This window comes from Bos indicus, chromosome 24 (genome assembly GCF_029378745.1).
Source record: "Bos indicus isolate NIAB-ARS_2022 breed Sahiwal x Tharparkar chromosome 24, NIAB-ARS_B.indTharparkar_mat_pri_1.0, whole genome shotgun sequence".
In the NCBI taxonomy this organism is placed as follows: Eukaryota; Metazoa; Chordata; class Mammalia; order Artiodactyla; family Bovidae; genus Bos; species Bos indicus.
In genome coordinates, this window is record NC_091783.1 from 50,135,951 (window position 1) to 50,161,101 (window position 25,151).

A 25,151-nucleotide genomic window follows, 5' to 3' on the forward strand; every position below is an offset into this window, starting at 1 on the left:
CACTAAGGAGAACACAGTGTAGAACACAGGAGCTCTCCTTAATGCCCTGTGGTGACCAGAATGGGGAGAAAGTCCAAAAGGGAGAGGATGTATGTGTGGCTGATTTATTTTGCTGTACAGGAGAAACCAACACAACATTGTAAAGTAACCATACTCCAGTAACAGTTAATTTTTTAATTTTTAAAATTTAAAAAAAAATTTCTGGCTGCAATTTTACCATCTTTCTCAGCACAGAGGGAAGTTGAAGCTCCTACCAGGATGTGACACTTACAATGACTGCAAAGTGACCTACATTCAAGTGTCTTATTTAAAAGTTTTAAGAGCAACAATCCCCTAGGATCATCCCCAAAAGCAAGGTATTTAAATTAAAAATGCTGATGGGAAGAGCTTTCAAAATGTAAATATTTCATTCTTCATAAAAAGTGTATTTTTCCATTTCTTTTTTTAAAAAATGCATTCTAACAACAACAAAATCTCTTATCCAAGCAATCTTACCCAAAGGCATAAGATGCTGGAATTTAACTCGACAGTGGTGGTCCAAGAATAAAAGACTTCTGCAAACAAGGAAACAAACATCATTTGAAGGATCCTGAGGCAGATCAGGAGGAAAAAATGGATGGTTTTCCACTGAAGTGGTGTTTTAAAAACTCGAAAGCCATTCTAATTAAATCTCCAGACTTGTTATACCACTGGCCTTCACAGGCGCCTGTGACATTGATGGAAGAAACCATTTACCAAAATCCAATACACTTCAAAACACTTTCTGCATGGCTCTGTTCTTTTCCTTTTTTTTTTAATATCTTTTTCTTCATTTTTTTAATTAAAGGGGCAGCCCTTCCCACTATACAAATTACCATGCCACTTCCCTAGAAGGTAGAAAAGGTGATGTAAGACAGTAGCTCAGTTTAATTATGATTTATTGACGGCAAATTACATAGCATGTGGTCTTTGTCAATACACTTTCATGCTCCACCGTCACTCAGTCTAACCCACAGCAGGTAGATGGGAGAGCTATGATGAAATGCTTGTGGCAGAAGCAACCGTAGAGATCTTAGTTCAAGTTTTCTCATTTTAGAGATGGAAAAACCAAGGCCCAGAGAGGTGGAGTCACCTGAGCAAGGCTACACAGCCAGGGATAAGAGTCCTGCTAGCCAAGAAGAAGGACTCTGGAAGCCCTTTTCTTCTAAGGGACATACAGGTGGCTAGCAACAAGCAAACCCGGGTCCTGCCCTCAGCTGTTCTCACAGCCTCTGGAATTCCTGCTGCATGGACCTGCCTTAGTTCAGCGCAGCCAGGAAACCTCAGTGAACTGTACCCCACAACACCAACAGCAGGCAGGAAGGGACCAGGGAGCGGGGGTGGGGGGCTGTGCACCCGCCACCGTGTGTACTCACAGGTAGTGAAGAAGCACAGACTCCACTGTATCATCTCGACATTGCTGTTTTGGCTAACATTTATAATACTGTACTTTCACCATGGGGTGTTAAATCTGGATCAATCAGCCATAAGACTCAACCTGTATTTTTACGGGATCTCTTTAAATGCTTTTCTGCATGAATCACAGACTCATAGAATTGAAGGGGACATTATAAAAGTCAAATCCCTCTGGATAAAAATAAAAGGCACACATATTTAGGCTTGTTTAGGCACAGAAAACAGCTGGAAGGATACAGGACGAAATGTCTTCTGCAGCTACTTCCAGGGAGGGAATAAGGAGGCAAAGGGAAGGGGCAGACTTTTTACTTCATCTGATTCTGCGCTTTTGTTTTTCAGCAGGAGCACAGTCCACCCCCTCCCTCGGGCCCTGCGCCGCACCCCCTGCCCCTGGGCCCCAGCACTGCACAGGGCTCCACTGGGGCCACCGCCTTGTCTCCTCCTCCACACTCCGGGAAGTGACAGCTGACGTAGTTTCCACTCTACCTGATCCCGCCTAAACCTTATATCCCCTTGTGGAGCCTGGAATGCCTTCCTGGGCTCTAGACGTCAATGTCTAAAGCTCGCAGGCCGGCACCACCAGCTGTTCCACAGACTCGTCAAACCCCACCTGCCCCTCACAACTCTCCACCCTCGCCTGCCCCTTCCTGCCACACTGGGTTCCCTCTGTAAGCGTCTGAGTCAGAGTCCCGGGAGTCAACCTCAGTTCTTCCCCTGAACCTGCCACATGCAGTGAGTCTGCAGGTTTTCCTGAAGCTCCTCTCAAAGCGGGTTTGTCTTCTGATCACCACGACTGCCCTCTCCTAAGTCACCTGAATTACTGCAGAGACCTCCTGGTGAGCCCCCTTGCTAATGCCTCCAACCCAGTGCATGGCACATGGGTCTGTTGAATACACAAAGGTGATGAAGTTCACTGTCCTCCCGATGCACCAGGCACCATTTGAGGTCCCAAGGATACAGCTGTCAACCAAACAGACATTGTCCGCCATGCTCGGGGACCCTATTTCCTAGTGGTGGAAATTAAACTTAAGATCCGTTTATGGCTCCCCATTGCTTCAGGTAAAGTCCAGACATTTTAGGTAGCCTATAAGACATTTCCTGATCCCAGAGCCAACGAGCCGAGACCCCAGACATCCTGCACCATTGCCACTTCACTGAACGCACTCTGCTTTATTTCTCATACACCGTTCCCACTGTCCAGAACACTCCTTTTCTGCCTAGTTACCGTGTCCTCTAAGTCTCGGATCAAGCGTCACCTCCTCCAGGAAGCCTTCCCTGACATGGTTCACCGAGATGCCTTTCATCAGAGCCCTCTGCAGGCCTCTGTCTCAGCACCTTGCACAGCCCTGTATCTGTGGATTTAATCTCCCGCACAGCACCAGAAACTCCTCTAGAAAAGGCCCTGCTCCATGCCTCATCTCTCGCCCAAATCTGGCATATTAATGAACACGAAATACTTAGGGATCCGCTTCCTAAGGAGCTCAGTAACTATGCTGCCAAACCCTAGGGTCCTGAGAGGCAGACAACAGGAGGCAACAGTTACCAGCACTGACAGGTGTGAAAATAACACGGTGCCTAAGCAGAGAGAAAGCTACACTGCAGCTCTGCAGCCCCCTGTGTACTTCTGCTTTCGGGCGCGTCCATATATAAACACACACAGTCTGGTCTGTGCCCCCAAAAGGCTCACAGTCATTTGGAATATGTGCATCAGGTTTTAAAGTTAATTTTTCAAGTCTAGCTTTCAGGAGCTTGCCTCTGACCCCTGGATGCCTGCCTTTAGTGCTATCTCCTAAGCAGGCTTCCAGCCTTTCCTTGGATCTGGTTTAGAGAGATTTTGGTTCCATTTTTATTCCAGGGTTCAATTTTGCCTTACTGTTCTTCCTAATCCCCTCACCTCCCCCCGACTCACCATACCTCCACACACAGTGAAAATAGCTCCAAAAAAGAAACATGCCAAGATGTCCTAGTTCAGGGTTGGCACGCCAGGCTGATATTCTGAGGATAAAGAATTTCCATCACCCTGTGACCCACAGTGAACTCTTCCCAGAAACAGTGAACACCACCAGTTCTTCCCCTACTTCACCCTAAGGTGTCAGTCATCTTGGGTCTCTGCTCCCTTGTGAAGGGTCTAAATCCCAAGGATCATGACCCAAGATACAATCCTCAAATTATATTATCAGGAAAAAAAATAATTGTATTATCAGGCCTTCTGGATACTAGTGGTCTTTGATGTCAGACAGATCTAATTTTAAATATAGGCTCCAAGCTTGAGTGACCTCAATACCATCATTCCACGTGCAAAGCACACTCTGAACCTCATGGGTCCACCCATTTGCAACTGTTTCTTAATGTGATGCACTTCCTTTTTGGCAAAAAAAAAAAAAAAAAAAAAGACATTACTATGACTTCATTCATTACTGTTCTCCTTTTTTAAACTATAATATTGTATTTGCTGATTTAGCTCATTGTTTTTCCCTACCAAAATTATATACATATGTGAAGCCCAATAAAAGAAAATTTTCAGTGTCACAAATAAAAGTATGGACTCCAGTACTTGTAAAATTAGGATAAACCTTTCTTGCAAATTAAATAAGACCATGTAGGAAAAACACTTGGTTCTATTAAGAGTTCAATATGTGCTGATTTCCTTTCTTCTTAAACTCCGATTTGCTTAAAAAAAAAAAAAAAAGCCTGGGCAGAGCTAGGACTGGACTGTATTAGAAAACTCTGTTTTGGACCACCGGACAAACTTTTCAAGTGATGTGAGAGATCAGCCCCCTGACCTGGCACCTGGTCCAGTTTCTGTGGGGAAGGATCCATTCTGAATCCCACCGCCCCTGGGTCACAGCTTCCCCAGCCTCTTTCCAGCTCCAAGGACACACCAGACCAGCCCCACCCCGCCCCGGAGAGCTCATGTCCCAGGGGAAGACCCAGTCAGTTCAAAGCCTCCCTGGCCTCTGATCTAAGAAAGCTGGCGGCACGCAGAGAGCGGTAATTGGAATGAAGAATTATGCACACAGGAGGGCTGAGTCATCATAACGAGGAGCTGCTCTCTGGGCTGCAGTTCCTCAGCTGCAGACTGACACGCTGCACAGCAGTTCGATGTTCGGGGCCTCGGTGCACAGCATGGCCTGCAGATCCCATGTCCCGGCTGCACCTCCTGTATTCCCTGCTGAGGTGGCGGGCAAAGAATTGCAGCCACCTGCCTAACCACACAGCATAAGCTCCCTTACAGAATCTCCGAGGCTTCCCTGAGTGTCCCAAGGCTTGACCCACCAAGAAAGCACTCCCTCACTGGAACCTGCACAGAACATTCAGGGATGATGAGTCTGGGTTAAGAAACTAAAGGCACCCCTCCTGAATGGAGAGAGATGAAAGAGGACAGGTGTCTTCCAGCAAATGAGGTGTCGGTGCTGCCGGCGTGACTAAAAGGACAGCTTTGGGGGTGATGGTTATTTCAGATCTGACTGAAACCTTAAGCACTGAGACCAGAAAGGAGCTGAGAGCCTTCATTACCTCGATCACTGCCAAGACTGATCACCCACAGGTCTTGACATCACAAGCCTCCCCAGGTAAGAACCAATCAGAAGGGGCTTTCTGGGTGGTCCACAGGGGTCTCAGGTTCAATCCCTGGTCGAGGAACCGAGGAACTAGATCCTACACGCAACAACTAGGACTTCACATGCCACCGCTGGGACTCAGCAGCCAGATCAAATATATAAAAAGTACAGTTTTTTTAAAAAACCACATGAGACTAGGTGATCCATGTGCAAAACCACCCACAGGTCCAAATGACCAAAGAACCTGCCTTTTACTGTTACTTATTCCTTGAATTTAAGACTCAGAAAAGCCAAAGTAATCATTTTGTAAGTTCTGGTACAGGGTTCTTAAAACCTACATAGAATCAATGTCAAATTTATGTATATTAGTTGGTGTCCATCAAAAGCATGTACTCCACAAAATGAAAAAACAAAAATAACATCACACTGGAAAGTAACACATGGGCTTTGTTCACACACTGGTGAATTTCACAGGGACGGAGCAAAGGGACAAAGTGAGTGATTAAATGGTTCATCCCACTGCGGGACTGTTAAGTAGAGAACATATGGGAGAGACCCCTGTAAGTGAATGATCACTCAAGAGAGCAGGTCTGCTTAAGCCCAAAACCAAGCAGGCTCGCTTAGCAACAAAACCATGCAACAGAAGCCCAGGACATGCCCCTAAACACTAACACAGTGGTGGCATGAGACCTACAGCATGCCCAGAGAGCCCAGTCAGCTAAGGATCCCTAGGACACACTTTGTGAGAAGGCAATGGGACCCCACTCCAGTACTCTTGCCTGGAAAATCCCATGGACGGAGGAGCCTGGTAGGCTGCAGTCCATGGGGTCGCTAGGAGTCGGACATGACTGAGCGACTTCCCTTTCATGCATTGGAGAAGGAAATGGCAACCCACTCCAGTGTTCTTGCCTGGAGAATCCCAGGGACGGGGGAGCGTGGTGGGCTGCCGTCTATGGGGTCACACAGTCGGACACAACTGAAGCGACTTAGCAGCAGCAGCAGCAGCAGGAAACACTTTGTGCACACACACAGAACAACCTGTGGACCTAACTTGACCACACAGGGACAGAAAAACTCCCCTTCTCAACCAGGAGGAGGAGCTGATAATGGAAGTATGATGTCAAAAAAGACAAAGTCTTTTCCCCCTCCCCACTTTTCCTTTGATAATAAAACCGTAGCCCACTAAGTTCTCAGGGCACAGCATCCTCTTACCCATCCACTTGTAAGCCTCACAAGCATCCTAATCTAATAGGACTATCACTTTGCCTCTTGCTAAATTCTGTCATAAATTCTTTTAAAATTTTAAATTTCTTAAATCTTTCGAGAAATGGGAATACCAGAGCACCTTACCTGCCTCCTGAAAAGTCCATATGCAGGTCAAGAAGCAATGATTCGAACCAGACATGGAACAATGGACTGGTTCAAAATTCAGAAAGATTAAAGGGTACATCAAGGTTGTATATTGTCACCTTGCTTCTTTAACTTATCTGCAGAGTACATCATGAGAAATGCCAAGCTGGATAAAGCACAAGCTCATATCAAGACTGCCAGAAGAAATACCAGTAGCCTCAGATATGCAGATGATACCACCCCTAATGGCAGAAAGCGAAGAGGAACTAAAGGGCCTCTTGATGAAGGTGAAAAAGGAGAGTGAAAAAGCTGGCTTAAAACTCAGCATCCAAAAAACTAAGATCATGGCATCTGGTCCCATCCCTTCATGGCAAATAGGTGAAAAAGTGGAAGCAGTAACAGATTTTATTTTCTTGAGCTCCAAAATCACTGCAGATGGTGACTGCAGCCATGAAATTAAAACACACTTGCTCCTTGGAAGGAAAACTATGACAAAGCTAGACAGTATATTAAAAAGTAGAGACATCACTTTACCAACAAAGATCTGTACAGTCAAAGCTATGGTTTTTCCAGCAGTCACTTACGATGAAGAGTTGGACCATAAGGAAGGCTGAGTGCCAAATCATGGTGCTGGAGAAGACTCTTGAGAGTCCCTTGGACTGCAAGGACAATCTAATGGAAATGAACCTTGAATATTCACTGGAAGGACTGAAGTTCCAACACTTTGACCATCTAATACAAGAGTCAATTAGAAAAGACCCCAATGCTGGGAAAGATAGAAGACAAAAGTAGAAGAGGGTGGTAGAGGATGAGATGGTCGGATGGCATCACCAACTCGATGGACGTGAGTTTGAGTATAAGCTCCGGGAGTTGGTGATGGACAGGGAAGCCTGACGTGCTGCAGTCCATGGGGTTGCAAAGCACAGGACACAACTGAGCAACTGAACAAGAACAAGGTTAGGAATGGTAATGTGTATGAATCATTATGAAGTTCAGATTAAACGTAGACGTGCCCGTGTACCACCATGGCATCCACTGTTACTCTCGTCGTTACTGGGCACTTCCAGGGAAGAGCTGGCTACACAAAGCCTGTGCATTCTCCAGCTCCTCTCATGCGTAAAGATGAACAACCACAAGAGACAAAGCAAGTTTAGACTCATTACCCTGGGTAGCCACCCAAGGAAGTAAAACAGGTTTGTCTACAGCAGTCATTCACTTCTGAAAATAAACAGACCCTGGATAAGATATGGTCAGCCTCAGAGTCAAGTTAACCAAATCCATAGCTAACCACAGGCAGATCTCCCCTGAACTTCGGAAAGACCTAAGAAATCAGGCATGCGTTTTGGTGCAACATGTATCCCTCCCTCCCTATATTTTTAAAATGAACAACAAAAAAAAGAAAAGTTGCTTCCCTCCACTTTCTGACTCAGATAAGTAATGATATCGGTCCCTGCAGAAAACTTTTCATACATTTCAATGCCCTGACATTTTCAAGGTGCTTCCACCTGCTTATTATCCTCCTTGACCCTCACAGCCATTTTGCAAGGCTGGGCCTAAACTTAGAAGCCAGGAAACCTCGGAAACAGAGAGAGGTTGTGCCATCCCAGGTCACCCAGCTCGACGGCAGCAGAGCCCGAGGGTCACAGCCCAGCACCCGGTCACAGCCCCGGCTTCCCATACAGCCGTGACCTCCTCTGCCCACGTCACATCAGTTCCCCACCCCTCCACCTCACCAACACAGGCTTACCTCCCTGGTGGAACATTCCAGCATGAACCTCCTGCTCCAAGAAAGCCTCTTCATTGTTCTCCATGCCCAGGCCTTCATGTTACTCCACACCTACATCACCTCACTTCTGCTACTGCCCACTTTTCAAGGTCCTCCAAGTCCCGTTGTTCAGAACACTCCAGATCCTAGTAGACACAAGCTCCTGCGCCCTCTTCAGCACCTGTTCTTGCCCTGCTGTGAATCCTATCCAGTCTTATTTGTATTGAGTACTCAGTCGTGTCCAGCTCTTTGCAATCCCATGGACTGTAACCCATCAGGCTCCTCTGTCCACGGGACTCTCCAGGCAAGAATACTGCAGGGGGTTGCCATTTCCTCCTCCAGGAGATCTTCCTGACCCAGGGATTGAACCTGCATTGCCGCTGCCTTATTCAAGACTGAGCTTCAGGTGGCAGAAACTCTTCTGCTCAAACTTTATCCACTCTTGCAGAATTGGGACAAACACTCATGAATTAATGTAATGAAGCAGGGTCTTGGAGAGCCATAAATTGAACGGGATTTATGCAACCACAGATGACATGGACAGGAATGAGAAGGGATCCTCTCACACTCATGGGAAAACAGGTTAAACACAGCATGCAAAGATCAGTACTTCCAAGTTAAGGATGAACCATCAGGCAAGAACATCCAATGTAAAGACAGAAGCAGAAGCAACAGCAGGGTCTGCCAGGTGTGCCTCGATATTCCTAACTTGGGATCAACTCAGGATAACTGCTCTCCTGGAAATTCTATTTCATATGAGCAGCTTTGTGGTTTTTTTGTTTGTTTGTTTGTTTTTAACTTTTAGCAGCCATCCACAGAGGGCAAGGCTATATTCTAGGCTCTCTAAGAGTTACCTTTACAGAGGTTACAGCCATAGGAACTCAGTGTTGAAAGGGGTCTTACAGGTAGGTCTTGGGAGGCAGCCCTGATCTTAAAAGAGAATCCATGGACCAGTTAATATTTACTTAATGTCAGAGACCATTGGCAAAAGAACAGACACTTTAATCCCCTCAAAGTAAGGACTATCTTAGGAAAGAATGGTCCTTAACTGAATACATCCTGTGGACAAGCCATGAAGCAGGACGACTCCCCACGAAAGGTCAGCCAGTCCCCACATGAAAACTTCTTGCAGTGGGAGTGCCAGGGGGCAGCTGTATGGACCATTCGAGTCTTCCGGAAGTTGTGTCTTAGACTGGGCTGCAATCTGACATGTTCACCCACTAGTCACAGCTGTGACTGGGGAGAGGAAATAACAGGTCATAAGGGCTGGCACAGAGAACATCCTCAGTAACATCCACTCTCCGTGACCCCCAACTCCTGGTCCCACGCTGAGCTCCGGACTATTTGGAGTCAGTGTTCACAGCCAGTGGCCACCCACACCAACCCATCCTGAACGGGTTCTCTAGAAAAAGCCCTGAAACAGCTCAACCATCTCTCCCACGCTTTGGTCTCCTGCTTTCCTCGCTGCCCTTCTCAAGATGCATTTCAGTGTGTCTGGGTCCCTCTCAGAGCACAGACCTCACGGATGGGGGGCAAGCTCAGGCACTACAGCCACAGTTGCCCCCGTGCGGAGCTCCCAGTCTGACTAAGAAAAAAGATGAACTCATTAAACAATGAACACTCTCTCCCCTCTCTCCCCTGGAAAGCACAGACCTACACATTCAACTGAAAGACTAGACCACAGACAAGGAAGGGATTCAGAGGAAGGGGGGTGTTAATAAGACCTGGTTTGTTGTAGGAAGGGGGACCCCCCTTCAGGGTCTGAGAGTGGGTTCTTGTCTAACACTTGGAAATGAGCTGTCTGAAGAGACACACGTACTGACAGAGCAAGAGATTTTATTGGGAAGGGGCACCTGGGAGGCGAGCAGGAGGGTAAGAGAACACAGGAGGACTGCTCTGCCACGTGGCTATATGGTGATGGGATTAGTTTCCAGGTTGTCGTTTTAGCCACTCACTCTGATTCAGGGTCCTTCCTGGTGGCACACGCATTGCTCAGCCAAGATGGAAGCCAGCAAGAAGGATTTTGGGAAGTGGTAGGACACGGTGTCTCCTTTTGACCTTTGCTGAATTCTCCGTTGGTGGCTTGTTAGTTCCCTGTTCCTTACCAGGACCTCCTGTCGTAAAATAACTCACAAAAATGGTCACTCCAGTGCATGGCCAGGGTGGGCGGTTTCCGTCAGTGTGCTTCCCCTGAAAGTCTCCAGGAGCACAAGAGTCGCTGCTCTTACATCCCACATTCTCTCACAAACTCAGGCTGCAGAACACACACAGCCCTCCCCCTGCCTGCCACGGGCCACGCCTCAGCGTCCCTCAGCCCCTAGAGCAGAGACAGCAGTGACCCCAGAAAGCGTCCGTGGAGACCATCAAGCTCTGCACGGAGTCCCCACCGTGGGGCGGCCAGGACACAAAGTGCCAGGGACCTGAACGCTGGGAGACAGCGCTCCGGGCACAGGAGGCCCTCCCAGCTGCCAAACCAAAGCAGAGGTGAAAGTGTCTAAGGAAAAAAGAGGACATGAGGGGTTTGGGGGTTGTTTTCAAGAATTAAAAGGTGCTCACTTGAGGAAGCTGGGAGACAGGAAACGAGTTAAGGACAGGGCCACGAGATTTTTGCTAAACTGGTTTGGCATCTTTTTTTTTTTTTTTTGCTTATGAAAATGACCACTTGCCAGGTAGCCTGTGTGCCAGGCAGATGGCCACCTTTCCAGCTGTCATATTTCCCGAGAGGTGACCCTGGCAAGGCGGCTTCACGCCTTCTCGTTTTCCTGGGTTTCATCATGTAGGAAAGGCCCCTTTCTGAACCTGTCTGCCTGAACCAAACTCTCTCGAATCAGGTTCTCGTCTCTCTGCACCTAACATTCTTCAACAGCAACTGCATGAGGAAAACCCCCTTCAGAACCTCCCCTCACCGCCCCACCCCAGCAAGTCCCTGCCAAACGCTAGCATACTGCTGAATGTCATCAACACCCAAAGTAGGGATCCCTGTGCCCAGTTTTTGATGCTGTCAGTTAAGGATAGCAGAAGAAAGTCTACTATGTTGTTAAACAATCTGGGAAGCCCATGTGATCTCCTCATGAGCCCAGCCTTTCCTTAAAGGACACCTTGCCTTTAAAGAACAAATTCAGTATATGACTGCCAGCACTGCTCAGCCACAGCCTCAAGGAACCCATGAGAGAAGGCAAACCCCAGATCATCAGAAAATCTGTGGCATATCCCAGAAGCCGTCAACCACATCACATCAACCCCGGAGGTACAGCTCCTTCATGGGCCGATGCAGAAAGACATCCGATCAGACTATGGAGGGTCCAGGAACTCCTAGGTCGCACACTCCACCACCCTTCCTGAGGCAGTACCATTTGCAACCCAGAGGTCAGCAGAGCACCACCCAAGTGACTGCAAAATGCGTCTTCCGGCTCTGTAGCATCTCACGCTGACCCCGCTCCATCCATTCTAGCTTCTCCAGGGCAGCTTCTCCCTCTCACGTTCCCAGGGACTAACAGCAACATCCCCAGGCAAAGCAAAGGGCCCTGGGCAGAGATCCCTAATCATATTTCAACAATTCTTTCCATCAGCGTTCACGCAACTGCAACTGATAACGAAAATGACATCATGGAACGCAGTGCCCCCTGCAGATCTTTCCGAAATGGATTGTTGCCGAAGTTGTCTGAGACACCAGTTGATCCAAGCCTTCACGGAGGGAGGCCTCCAATGAATGAGAAGCCCAGCAGAGGCTGCTCAGATTTACTCCTTTCCTCCCCATCCCATCTGGTTACCCTCCTACAGAGGAAAAGAAATGCATGAGGACAAGCCCACCCCGATGGAACACTGGAATGAGGCACGCAGTTGGCCCCTGCTCACTCAGAGAGATGTCTTTCCAGCACAATGTCTTTCCCTCCACTCTCCCAGGAGATGCACAAACAGGGGCCGTGTGCCTGTTCTGGGTTTTCCCTCCCAGGCAGGGTTCCAGCGTGCACACCTCATTTGCAAGGTCACTCTACTTTCTCAACCTATCAGGTTCAGGGAGGAGGGGAACCCCTGGCAGCGGCTCCAGACACCTCTCCTGGGGCACACAATCCTGGTCCGCCTTCCTATCTTGTTTCGTTATCTTTGGGCCCAGAGCAGCCCGGGAGCCTGATACTGTGGGAAACGCTCCGCTCGGCTTTCTGATATAACTCTAAGCACCTTTCCCAACAAAAAAACAGGGTCCCTGGTCTGAGCAGCTCCTTCTGAAAAGGCACTTCATTCAGCAAAGACCAGGCTCCGCTCACAAACCAGGACTGTTCAAGCTGCCACGGGGCCGGCCTCGACTCCAGGTGGATACTCTGCTTACATCAGCAACAGGAAGAGAGAGGAGGCGTGAGCTTCGTGCAAACTCAGATGAGCTCCGAGATCCCAAAACACAGGTGAGATGGCCTCTAACCTCCCTTCCATAACCAAACTCTGCACAACTTCATACGTTAGCCATGTGGGCAGGAACAGAATCCTACTAGTGTTTTTATTTTTCTTCTAGAATCCTACTGTTTTGAACACAAACAGCAAAGTAGTTCACACCTTTGCAGGTGTAACATACCAGGCAAAGAAAAATTCATGGGAACCATGTGTCTCTCTTCTGCCTGAAACCACAAGATGGTTTGTAGTGATGGTTTTAGGTTTTAGATGAAGAAGACAAGAGATGTTCATGCAGGACTCAGACCGCAGAAGCTGGCCATCGGGGCTTCACCACTCCTAACCAGGATAACTTTTGCATTATTACTTGTATTCTAGTGATCTTTAGGAGTACTTAGGTCTCACCCCTCACCCTCTATTTCAGGCCTCAAATGTGCCTCCTAAAATCTGCACTTATTATGGGTGGTAAACTCTTTAAGTGGTGACACCCTGGCCTGCCCAATGACATTACTGGCATGGATGCCAACACATCCCACCTGCCACTGGTGAGTCCCCAGAGGAAGACAGGTAGCTTAACTGACAACTGAGCACACCCTGCTGCATTTAACAGGACTTTCATTTAAGGAAAAGGTCCCCTCCATAAGATATCTATGTACCTTACACACATGGTCTGTGATCCAATTTTTCCTGTGACATTAGATCTGTTTAATAATATTAATATGATTTTCATATTGCGATGATTTTTTTTAAATTTAGTTTCTATCAAGAGAAAAGTGTTAGTTGCTCAGTCATGTCCAACTCTTTGCTTCCCCACGGAGCTCACCAGGCTCCTTTGTCCATGGAATACTTTAGGCAAGAATACCGGAGTGGGTAGCCATGCCTTTCTCTGAGGGATTTTCCCAACCCAAGGATCAAACCCAGGCCCCCTGCACTGCAAGCAGCTTCTTTACTATCTAAGCCACCAGGGAAGCCCTCTATCAAGAGGGACAGGTACAAAATGTGCCTTCTTGTTGGAGCCAAGGCCAAGTTAAGAAACATTAAGACCAGGAGTCAACTCAGTGCTGATGTATCATGAGCTGCATTTTGCTTTGTCCCCCACCCCACTTCCATCAGGAGAGGGTACAGTGCATCGGTTACCTGGCAGGGCTCTGGAGGGTCTCTGGTGTGCTGGGCATGATCCCCAACTTGCAGGGAGATCCCAGAGGGGATAGCGGCAAGTTTGCAGACCTGGGAGGCTAACTGGTAACCAACACAGGAGACACACATCTACCGGATGCCACGGATTAACATTTAAAATCAGTGGGAAATCAGAGCTAGCCAGATGCTCCTTCTCCCAGCGATCTGCCCACTCAGAGTAAGGAAACGGCTGATGGAAGATGGTAAACGGGTCCCTCAGGCTGGTTGATGGCCCTCCTGCACTCCAAGGTTTGGATGGTTCATCAACATACATTTTCTCCCAAAGTGATGGTTAAACTCTCACAACTTATCACTGTCCTCCTGTTATCAGTCACCAGAGCAGTCATTACCTTTTGCCAGGTATCAGGTAGCATGCCATTCATATCTTCCCCGGAATCTGGGCACAGGACTTCCTGGCCACACATTTTTTGAGTGATCCCCCATGTGGGTCCACCTGATTGACAGGTAATGTTGGTCACAGAAACTCAAATTATTTTTTGAAATGGTCAGGTCATGCTTAGTTTTTCAGTTAAGCCACAGAAAAGACAGATATGATCAAACTTGTAATTTTTGTTTAACCTGATGCTTAAACAGAAGTTAACTTGGTATATTTTCTCTAATCTATTAGAACTTTAAGAATTACAAGCTCATTGCAAATAGGTAAAATTTGAACTGCTTTGTTCATAAAATATGAAATAAAATTTCCCTCCATACCTCCCCTTCTCACTTCTACCAAGAGAAACCACTTATTAGTTCAGAGTTTTGAGTGTGTAAGATTCCTCATTGGGAGATAAGGTTGATTTACACGTCTCAGGAAAAGAGCAGTGATGAGGACTCAATGCTGGCTCTGGAGAGGTGAAAGGGGACACTGGAGCTTCCCCCAGCGATGACCTACACATTTCCATCTTTAGAAAAACCAAGTACAAGTGCATAACATTTCACTGTACAAAGATCACAGTCTCCAATAGCAATTTTTGTTTAATTTGGAAAGAGTTGCCAATCCTGACACATATACTAAGTCAGTGGTTTCCATCTTTTGTTGTTGTTCAGTCACTAAGTCGAGTCTGACTCTCAGTGACCCAACAGACTACAGCACACCAGGCTTCCCTGTCCTTCACTGTCTCCTGGAGTTTGCTCAAATTCATGTCCACTGAATCAGTGATCCTATATAACTATCTCACCCTGTGCCACCCACTTCTCTTTTTGCCTTCAATTTTTCCTAGCATCAGGGTCTTTTCCAATGAATCAGCTCTTCGCATCAAGCGGCCAAAGTATCTATCTTTTAAGTGAATATAAAAGATGCCAAGAAAGTCTTAAAGGAAGAACTCCCTGGAAAAGATATTAAAGACCTACACAAGTTAACTAAATCCCCTAAGCACATTTTCAGTGATCGCTACCCTAGCAAGCAAGCCCCAACGGGAATGTCTGAACAGAGACTGAAGAATTTACCATTTCCTGGGGAAAATTCTTTCTGGGTATTGCACAAGCTTCCCTCTCCTTTTGTCTCCCTGTAAAATGACCACTTCCACAGACCTCCTGCAAAGTGCTGGTATCACACGTCTCCACGGACTGAGGATGGTTTACAGGTATGACCCTTTCTAATACTGACCTCTGAAATCAGAAGGCTTAAGCTACTAAAGCAGTGGGTGTAAGGTCCCTTGACACATTTCATTCATCCGCCTTCACTTCCACATTCTGCTCCATAACATTCAATCACCCACTAGATCTAGAGGTTATTTGTCAACTGTCCAACTTCTAGAGACTCGATTTATAGCAGATGAGAAATAAGTCTTTGGAGGCAAATAGCCATACGAATCAGAATTGGATTACCCTGTGAAAGGTCATGGAAACACTTTCCTCCTCGTTGTCCTGACCCAAATCCTACCGACTCTTTAAGATCTAGTCTGAGATCCCATGCCCTCCAAGAAGCCCTTGTTTCTCCTGCTTCCCCAGCTGAGACAGGCGATGACCCACAGTCAAGAGATTATCTCCTACGCCTAGGGCTCCTTTCGGTTTTTTAAAGCAATATGTATAACTTGAACATTCAGGTCTCCAAAACAAATAAAGCCAAGCCCATCTGCCATCTGCCCCCATCTGTGAGGCAAAAACACTTTATCATTTGTAAAAACCTATGTGTAAAGGCCACTGCTGCCCTGAGGGCTTACAGTCTAGGTTAAACCAACAATTCAGAAATAAACCATTAGAGAAAAGTGGTAAAACTGCACATAAAGCAAGGTTCTATGGTATTTATATTGCATTTATATGAAGGACCACATGGGGCCTTGGCTGGCTTTTTTTGTTCACTCTGAATTATTCAGCGCTGCATTGATAAATTGCTCATTAGAGTGCTAACCCCTAAGGCACCAGCCCAGCTAAGAACAACCCTCTTGGTTTCAGGGCTATCTCTCAAGGCATCACCTCTTCATCGCCTCCCTCCCCTCCAACTGCCAAAGCACATGAAAGGCCTTCATCCTTATAAGCCAAACTTGTTCAACAGCTAAGGAAGTAAAGTGGAAAATCTGATGACAAGGTGATTTATCGAGGTGCTTTTAGAGGGCTATATTTCCAGAAGACTCAGGAAAGGAAAGACACTTTTGACACCAGGGATTTTAGAATACAGTCTGTCCCTTCCACGAACATCCCTACATCTCCTGTGTCTCTCACCCCATCAGGGATCCCCTCACCAACTCCCCTTCCCCTGCAGTCTCTGCCATAACCTGGGGCTTCCCCAATCCCTACCCACCAGCTACACCAGCATCAGCCTGGACACTAGGTAAAAACTAAGGGAATACAAGTAAAGTACAGACTTCTCATGTTTTTCAGTTCAGTTCAGTTCAGCTCAGCCGTGTCCAACTTTGCGACCCCATGAAACGCAGCATGCCAGGCCTCCCTGTCCATCACCAACTCCCGGAGTTCACTCAGACTCACGTCCATCGAGTCAGTGATGCCATCCAGCCATCTCATCTTCTGTCGTCCCCTTCTTCTGCCCCCAATCCCTCCCAGCATCAGAGTCTTTTCCAATGAGTCAACTCTTCGCATGAGGTGGCCAAAGTACTGGAGTTTCAGCTTTAGCATCATTCCTTCCAAAGAAATCCCAGGGCTGATCTCCTCTGGTTTATTAGTTGTTACACGGAGAAGGCAATGGCAACCCACTCCAGTGTTCTTGCCTAGAGAATCCCAGGGACAGGGGAGCCTGGTAGGCTGACGTCTATGGGGTCACACAGAGTCGGACACAACTGAAGCCACTTAGCAGCAGCAGCAGCATTAGTTGTAACAAATGTGGCATAACAACATGAGATGTTAAGAGAGGAAACCAGGTATAGGGTATAAGGGAACCCTAACATCACAACTTTTCTGTAAATCTAAAATGGTTCTAAAATAAAAGTTTATTTTAAAAATAATCTGAAATATTGATAAGGATATAGAGAAACTGATTCATTGGGAAAATCAGGCAGTTTCTTAAAAAACTAGACATGCACAACCATACAGCCCAGAAAGTGCATTTCTGGGCATTTCTCAGAAATGAAAACTGACCTTCACACAAAGAAACCTACAGCCCAATGTTTATAGCAGCTTTCCTGTAATAGCTGTTAACCAGAAATAACCCAGATATCCTTCCATGGGTGAATAGTTAGACTATGGTACATTCACAGCATGAAATAATAACTCAGCAATAAAAGGAAGGAATTATCAATATACTCAGCATAAATAAATCCCCAAAGAATTATGTTGAGGGAAAAAGCCAACTCCAACAGTTTATAAACTGTAGCATTCCACACATAATATTCTGAGAGAGTTATAAATGGAGAACCAATTAGTGGTTGTCAGAGTTTAAAGGCTGGGGGGCAGGTGGAGATGGGTGTGGTTATAAAAATAAGAGGGATCCTTGTTGGGATGGAAGTGTCCTGTATCTTGACTGTATCAATGACAAAAGCCTGCTTGTGATGTTGTACTATAGTTTGGCAAGATATTTCCATTGGGGGAAATTGATTAAAGGGTACATGGGATCACCCTGGGCTCCCCCAGTGGCTCAGTGGTAAAGAACCCATCTGCCAATGCAGGAGCCACAGGAGATGCAGGTTCAATCCCTGGGTGGGGAAGATCCCCTGGAGGAGGGCATGGCAACCCACTCCAGTATTTTTACCTGGAGAATCACATGGACAGAGGAGCTTGGTTGGCTACAGTTCATGGGGTCGCAAAGAGTCAGACACAACCGAAGCGATTGAGCGTGCATGCACAGGATCGTCCTGTATTATTTGTTACAATTGCATGTGAATCTACATCTCAGTGCCACAAACCCAAATTCTAACCACTGTTTACCACACTGACTGACTGAAAAACTGCCATTTCTTAAGGCGTCCTGTAACTTCACAGGAAAAAACACACAGACGCATAAACATAGCTCATCAGAAAAGTGTGACCACTGACCCCCTGCCTCCCACAACCCGGCAAATCACAAGAAACGTGAGGCAAGGTTTTAAACTCCAGCATCGAGCCAAGAGTTGACTTACTGAGTGAGATAAAGTGGAACTCAATCATAGCCTGACTAATTATCTGGCGGGCACTTGGCTGCATCGTCTTAAATACAGGCTACCGTGCCAGGGCCGCTGGTGTTACTTACAGCCCTGGGCACATTATTCTTTGGCCGGCATTCAGGCAGTTTCAGATTTCTGCCATGGTTCACATTGCGACTTGAGCACAGTTCAGGCCGATACCTGTAGCATCTGCCCCACACAGCAAGCACTCTCTACCTGCTGAGTCTTGTGTAACCCCAGGAGCCCGCTGAGTGGCGCTTCATTTCACACTGCCAGTCAGATTTCAGGGATGTTAACACGGTGGGCAGTCCCTAGAGCCTTTAGTAAAAATGGATTACAGGAGGTTAAGGGATGTGAAGCGAGGGAGGAAGGAGGAAGAGGAAGCAACCAGAGAAAAAGGAGAGGATGTGGAATACTTTTGGCAGAGAAGACAGACAAAAAAAAAAAAACACAACTGATTTATTATTGGACTATTGTAATAGTAGACTTCCCTGGTGGCTCAGACTGTAAAAGCGTCTGCCTACAATGCGGGAGACCCAGGTTGGATCCCTGGGTCGGGAAGATCCCCTGGAGAAGGAAATGGTAACCCACTCCAGTATTCTTGCCTGGAAAATCCCATGGACGGAGGACTCTGGTAGGCTGCAGTCCATGGGGTTACAAAGAGCCAGACTTGACTAAGTGACTTCACTTTCACTTATTGTAATAGTGGTTGTTAAATCCCATATCCCAGCATTGTTTTTAGGGTCTAAGAACAGGTTATACATGGAAACCACCACCAGAATCCAAGACAGGGATTGATGATAGTAAAAAAAAAAAAAAAACGGATTAGAGGATTTCGCTGGTGGTCCAGTGGTTAGGAATCCACCTGCCAATGCAAGAGACACGGGTTGGATCCCTGGTCCAGGAAAATCCGACATGCCGTGGGGCGACTAAGCTCACGCGCCACAACTATTGAGCCCGCGCTCCACAACCAGAGGAGCCACGGCGATGAGAAGTCCGTGCACCGCTACAGAGAGTAGCCCCAGCTCGCCACAGCTAGGGAAGCCCGCTGCAGACACCTGCCAAGTGCCAGAAGGACGAAAGCCAGACACAGTCCTGTTAGTGGTGTCCAGGCGGAATGCTCCTCCCCATGCAATCGGGGAGTCCCACAGTTGTAAGAGGTCTGGAGCACCAGGGCTGAAGATCTGAGGTGACAGGGGGTCCACAAAGCCAGGACTGTAAGCCTCCTTCTGTTCTTTCCCTCCCAACACCTGAGAGAGGAAAAGCACATGCATAGCCCTGGAGCTTCTCCACCAATGCTGGGGCTTCTCTAGGCAAGAGGACCCTACCCAAGGCTGGCCGCCCGCATACAGGGGCTGGAGGCAGTGAGTCAGCGCCCACAGCAGCCCTCCCAGCCCTTCGGCCTCTCACCCCAGACTGCCCTTGGGACTGAGGCTTTCCAAGGATAAGACCTTCTCCTAGCAACGGGATTAGCACCAACTAATACAGTTCACATGGTCTCATTTTAGCCCACGAACAAGCCTCTGTTGATATGATAGCTTCTTACCCCTGTTTTACAGATAAATGAAGTCTAGAGATGAAGTAACTGTCTACGGTCACATAAGGGCCTCCCTGGTGGCTCAGTAGTAAAGAATCCGCCTGACAATGCAGGAGCCATGGGTTCAATCCCTGGGTTGGGAAAGTCCCCTGGAGAAGGAAATGGCAACCTACTCCAGTAATCCCATGGACAGAGGAGCCTGGAGGGAGGGCCTCAGGCTCCTCTGTCGTAAAAAGAGCCAGACTTAGCAACAACACAACAACGAAAGCTCACACAGCCGGTAAACATGGGGAGAGGGTGACACAGGACACCAGTACTCAAAACCCAGACTGAGTCAGGCTGAAGCTTATGCTCTTGACCACGACATTTTCCCTACCCTTTTTTCTCCAGAGCTTTTTTTTTTTTTTAATCGTGGCATAATACACATAATATTTGAAGAAGGAAATGGCAACTGACTTCAGTATTCTTGCCTGGAGAATTCCATGGACAGAGGAGCCTGGTGGGCTACATACAGTCCATGGGGTTACAAAGAGTTGGACACAATGGAGCAAGTAAGCACACATAATATAAAGTTGACCATCCTAGCCATTTTGAAATGTACAGTTCAGTAGCATTGAGCACATCCACATTGTTGGGTAACCATCACTACCACGCATCTCCAGAACTTCTCATCTAGCAGAGCTGACATTCTACATCCACTGAACAACTCTCTCCTCTCCCTTCCCTCCCACAACCACCTTTCTGCTTTGTCTCTATGAAGTTGACTCCTGTAGATCCTTCTTAAGTAGAATTATACAAGATCTGTCATTTTATAACTGGCTTATTTCACGCAGCGTGAGCCTTCGAGGTTCATCCATGTTTACGAGCGTGTGTCAGAATGTCCTTTGTGTTTTGTCTGTTTTTAACTGAAAGTTCCTTCCTAGTCCTACTGTCATGAGTGGCCATGACCCAGGGGAAAAAGGCAAAGGGACCAGGGGCCACGGGGAGCGGGCATCTCTACAACACAGCATTTATATACAGAGCTAGACACACAAGCCCAGAGTCACTGCTGTTAGAAGTTGGCAGCACAGGAAAAGGGAGGAACAGGTGAGAATTAGGGGGGGTTAAAAAATACACCCCCCTGCCCCCACATACTCCTGTTTGAGCTTAAGCTACTTCAACACAAGAAGAAATCAGAAGATCAAAACAGTCTGAGGAGGCGGGCAGAACCTTCAGGGATGGAGGGAGGAGGATGGTCCTGGAGGTACGGGGTGTTGCTTGGCAACTGGAGTGAAGGGATTGCCCTCCCCTTGCTGGGATCCCTGCCCCGCACCCCCCAAGTCTGGCAGGAAGTGGGCAGCCTGCAACCCTGTGGGCAGGTCTGGGGTTGTCAGATGCTCCAGGCAGGGGGCTGGTGGGGGCTCAGGAAGATTTGCCCTCCAAAGAGATAAGGACACCTCCCCCCAGCTTCTCTGCCAGGGTGCAGTGGTCCTTGACCTCCTCGGAGCAGTTTGCTTGTAGTCATACTTGATCCCCATCAGTTTCTCTTCAACAGTGGCCTTGGAGCTGGCACAGATCGCTCTGCTCTTCAGGGGTGCAGACTCAGGGTTCCCAGGCCCCCTTCTTGCTCTCCCTGGTCTCACGGGTAGCATTACATCCTTGCATGGCAGCCCCGTGACAAGAGTGATGTGGCATCGTCCGAGGTCTTCACCCACCAGCAACTCCCACCCTCCTCCAGCATGAGGTGCGTGTCTTCACTCAAGCAGAAGAGCACCTTCTTCTTGTGCTGCTTCACATCCTCTGGTGAAGACGACTTACACACTTTCACGTCGCTGAACACTGTGATGACGCCACAGGCAGCCTCGTTGGTGACCACGTTTCTAGAAGTGAAGGGGAAATAGCGGAGAGCCAGAAAAGACAGGAGCCGCTGCGGCCGCCGCTGGGATCAGACTGAACCAACGCCCTTCCTTTCTAAGGCCGAATAATATTCCGTTGCATAGATGTGTCCCGTTTTGTTTATCCACCCATCGACGACGAACACCACCTTTCGGCAACTGCAAATAAGACTGCTCTGCCTTCCTTTCTCATCCTGCCTGATGCATAGCAGCGGTGAGAAGCTACCTTCTCACCAAGGATGGATGGAGCATCCTTCCATCTACTTTCAAAAGGGCCTTTTAGGAAATTAGGTAGAATGGGCTTTTCACTTCATTTTTTAAATCAATAGGTATTTATTAATGCTATTATACTTCTCGTAATATTGAGGCAATCATGTAAGCAAGTTAGGCAATTACACACCTAAGTTAATTATATTAGAAACCATATATATTTAAATGGGACTACAAATTAGTGTCACTAAAATTTTGGTGAGCCTTTTCAACCAAACAAACCAGAACTGCTACATTCAAGTGAGTATTTTTCTGACAGGGGGAGGCTCTACGCAGATTCATCACCGAAAACATCTGAAGCCTGACTACTCTTGAGGACAATGGCTAGTAAGAGGCCGCACAAAACTGTCATCTGTACCTGCAAGTCACAATTTGTCTACAACAGAAATGTAAGCCAGTGATTTCCTGCCTTACTCAAACAGCTTCATTCTTTCAATAACCCTTGGAAGTTTCCAGCAAACAAAGCATACCTTCCAGGCAAAGGTTCTGCCTTCCATACAAAGGAAAAAGAATGTCATCAGATTTGAAGCCAATTTCGGAACTACTGATGAGCTCCAGTATCCTTGTATCTCTGCCAAAGGGAATATACTGAAGGAAAAACCATTCATTCAGATAGTATCTGATGGGTTAGTCATAAAAACCACATTTTAAGGGTATTCTTTTCATTTTGGTGCACACAGCTTGTTACATAGTTACACATATGTACACGCAGTAAAATGACCATTAAAAAAGCAAGCAGCAAAGAAACACTAGTTAGTAACTAACTAGAAACACTAGTTAGTAACTAACTAGAAACACTAGTTAGTAACTAACTAGCCACATTAGTTTGTGGCTAAGGAGACATTCATTTTCCTTCTTATTGTTGTTCGATGGCTAAGTCATGTTCGATCCTTTGCAACCCCACGGACTGCAGCACACCAGGCTTCCCCAGGTGTCATTTTCCTTATTTCACAAATAAACATCAGCTTTTATTAGCAAGTGCAGGCAAATTAAGAATGTGATTAAATCTGATGAGACAAGATAAAGCAGTTTATCTCCTTTTAATGCAAGAACACCTCCTTACTACTTATTCATACACCAAATGAACTACTGGACAAGAAGAGCTCAAGGCCAAAGACTACTTTGCAGGGCTGGGCTGTGACACACATCACTGCAGGCAGGAGGTGCTCCACGCAGGTGCTGGCCGAGGGATGCACGTAAGATGGTCTGAATCTTCAGCTTAAAACTGAGTATCATCATTGTTCCTGTGGAGAGAAGCTGACTGAAACAAACTTGATCTGATTTTTCTTCCCTGATTCACTGTTGCCTGTTTTGAAAGCCACCTGCTTTTTTTTTTTGATCTTGAATAAAGGATGGAGATTCATTTTCACCCCGACCCAATCATGCAAATATCCATGAGTCTTGATGAGATTGTTAATAACAACTTGAGTTAAGTGAAAAAAAATAAGATTATACTTATTTTTTTAATTGGACAATAATTGCTTTACAATGTTGTGCTGGCTTCTGCCATACAACAATGTGCACCAGTCACAATTATACATATATGCCCTCCCTCTTCAGACCCTCCTCCCTCCAAGATTATACTTTTAAGGTAAGTGATAGCCTTCAGAAGGCAAAAGCAAAAAATGCACGTCATCAAAATTGTGTAAAATTAGGGTATTCAAAACCAAGGTAGTTACAGTGATATGAGCTTTCATAGCCACAAATGTTGCTTTGCTGCTAACCCATGTTCAAACCTTGTGTTAAGCCTTTGCACACAATGATTTTAAAAAAAAGAAAAACATTTAATTATCTCCTAACAGGGCTCCACATTCCATAGATTTCGGCAAGTGCCAGAGGAAACAGATGGGCTTTCCACCGGGTACTCTAAGCCAAAAGTCGTGCCAACATAACAGCAGACAGCATTACAGTGCAGGTGGTTCCCTGGTGAAGAGACCTTTCCTCGAAGAGCTCCGGCCTGGAAACGGTGAGGGAGGACAGGTGGTCTTTAAACCAGCTCAAGGGCATTTACTGAGTGCCTACAGTATGCCAAACCCTATCCTGGGGAATGTGAAAGATGTGAGCAGAAGATTCAACCTACATCTTCAATGAGAGCAATTGTGAAAACACACAAACCCAACCATCCATTGCACACACGTAAGAAAACACAGTGAAATACATTCTAAAATCACCTACAATCTCAAAGCTGTTTTAAATTTGGCTTTATAACTCATCCTATTTTCTGTCAAATCACCTTTTTTTTTTTTATAAGTAACTGATGAAGCACAGTAACAAAACGAATACCCATGAACTAGTCAGGAAATCGAGCGGCCCGCTAACAATGCTGTTCCCACTCCTGCTCCCCCAGCACCCCCACCCTCCCTGGATAACTACTATTCCAGCTGCCCTTTCCCTATTCAAGTTGCCTTTTCCCTCATTCCCACTCATTTTATCACATGTATATTCTTCACCAACACTGTGCATTTTGCTGATTTCAAAAATTCATAAAAATGGTATCGATTCTGCATGAATTCCTCTCTGAAGCCCCTAAGCTGTGCGTGCGTGCTTAGTCATGTCCAATTCTTTGTGACCCCATGGACTGCAGCCCACCTAAGCTGAGTATCACATCAAGTCAGGTAACACGTTCTGAGCAAGCTTCATAACACTGGTGGGACTGCACTGGGGTCGGGATGGACAGCTGGCAAAAGGAAGTTAAACCAGAGTCTAAACTGAATGTCTGGGGCACACAAAAGTAGTTGAATACAGTACCATTTACCGGCTCAAACATCTTTCCTTTCATCCTTCCCCGCAAACCCACAGCGTCCAGGTTACTATACAGTGGGCCTGACATCCTGTTGCCCAGCACCTTTTGTCTTGTGGAGGCTCTTAAGCCAGGGGACCTGAGCTACTCAGGGCTGACGAGATTCAAAGCCAGGTCTTAGAATTCCAGGCAAAAGGCATCTGGGCGTTCTTGTTCCTTTCAGGATCTCATGCCCCTACGTGTTAAGCTTTATAAAGGCAACAGCTCTACAGGAAAATCATTAAGTACCAGCCATGACAGACCTCATTAGTCCTCTCCTAACTTCAGCCAAGGAGAGAAAAGCCTGCAGGGGCCACGTCACTATTAGAATCACTCAAAGGAGGGTAACCGTTTACCGGCCCTGGAATAAATTTTAAGACGAGCGTTATGGGCCATTAACTTGGAGCTCAGATGTATAAGCTTAATCATTCCCACAGCAAATTAGCAAGATCTACCAGCGCTCATCTACACCGGGACCCACACAACTG

At 46.8% G+C, this 25,151-nt stretch overlaps 1 protein-coding gene and 1 pseudogene across 1 annotated transcript in view; both read right to left on the bottom strand.

Annotated features, from left to right (window-relative positions):
* The window catches only part of MYO5B (myosin VB), a 333,332-nt gene that overhangs the window by 297,168 nt on the left and 11,013 nt on the right, over positions 1–25,151 (bottom strand). The gene's annotated exons all lie outside the window — the stretch shown is intronic.
* On the bottom strand, positions 786–21,664 carry LOC139179475 (cofilin-1 pseudogene; annotated as a pseudogene).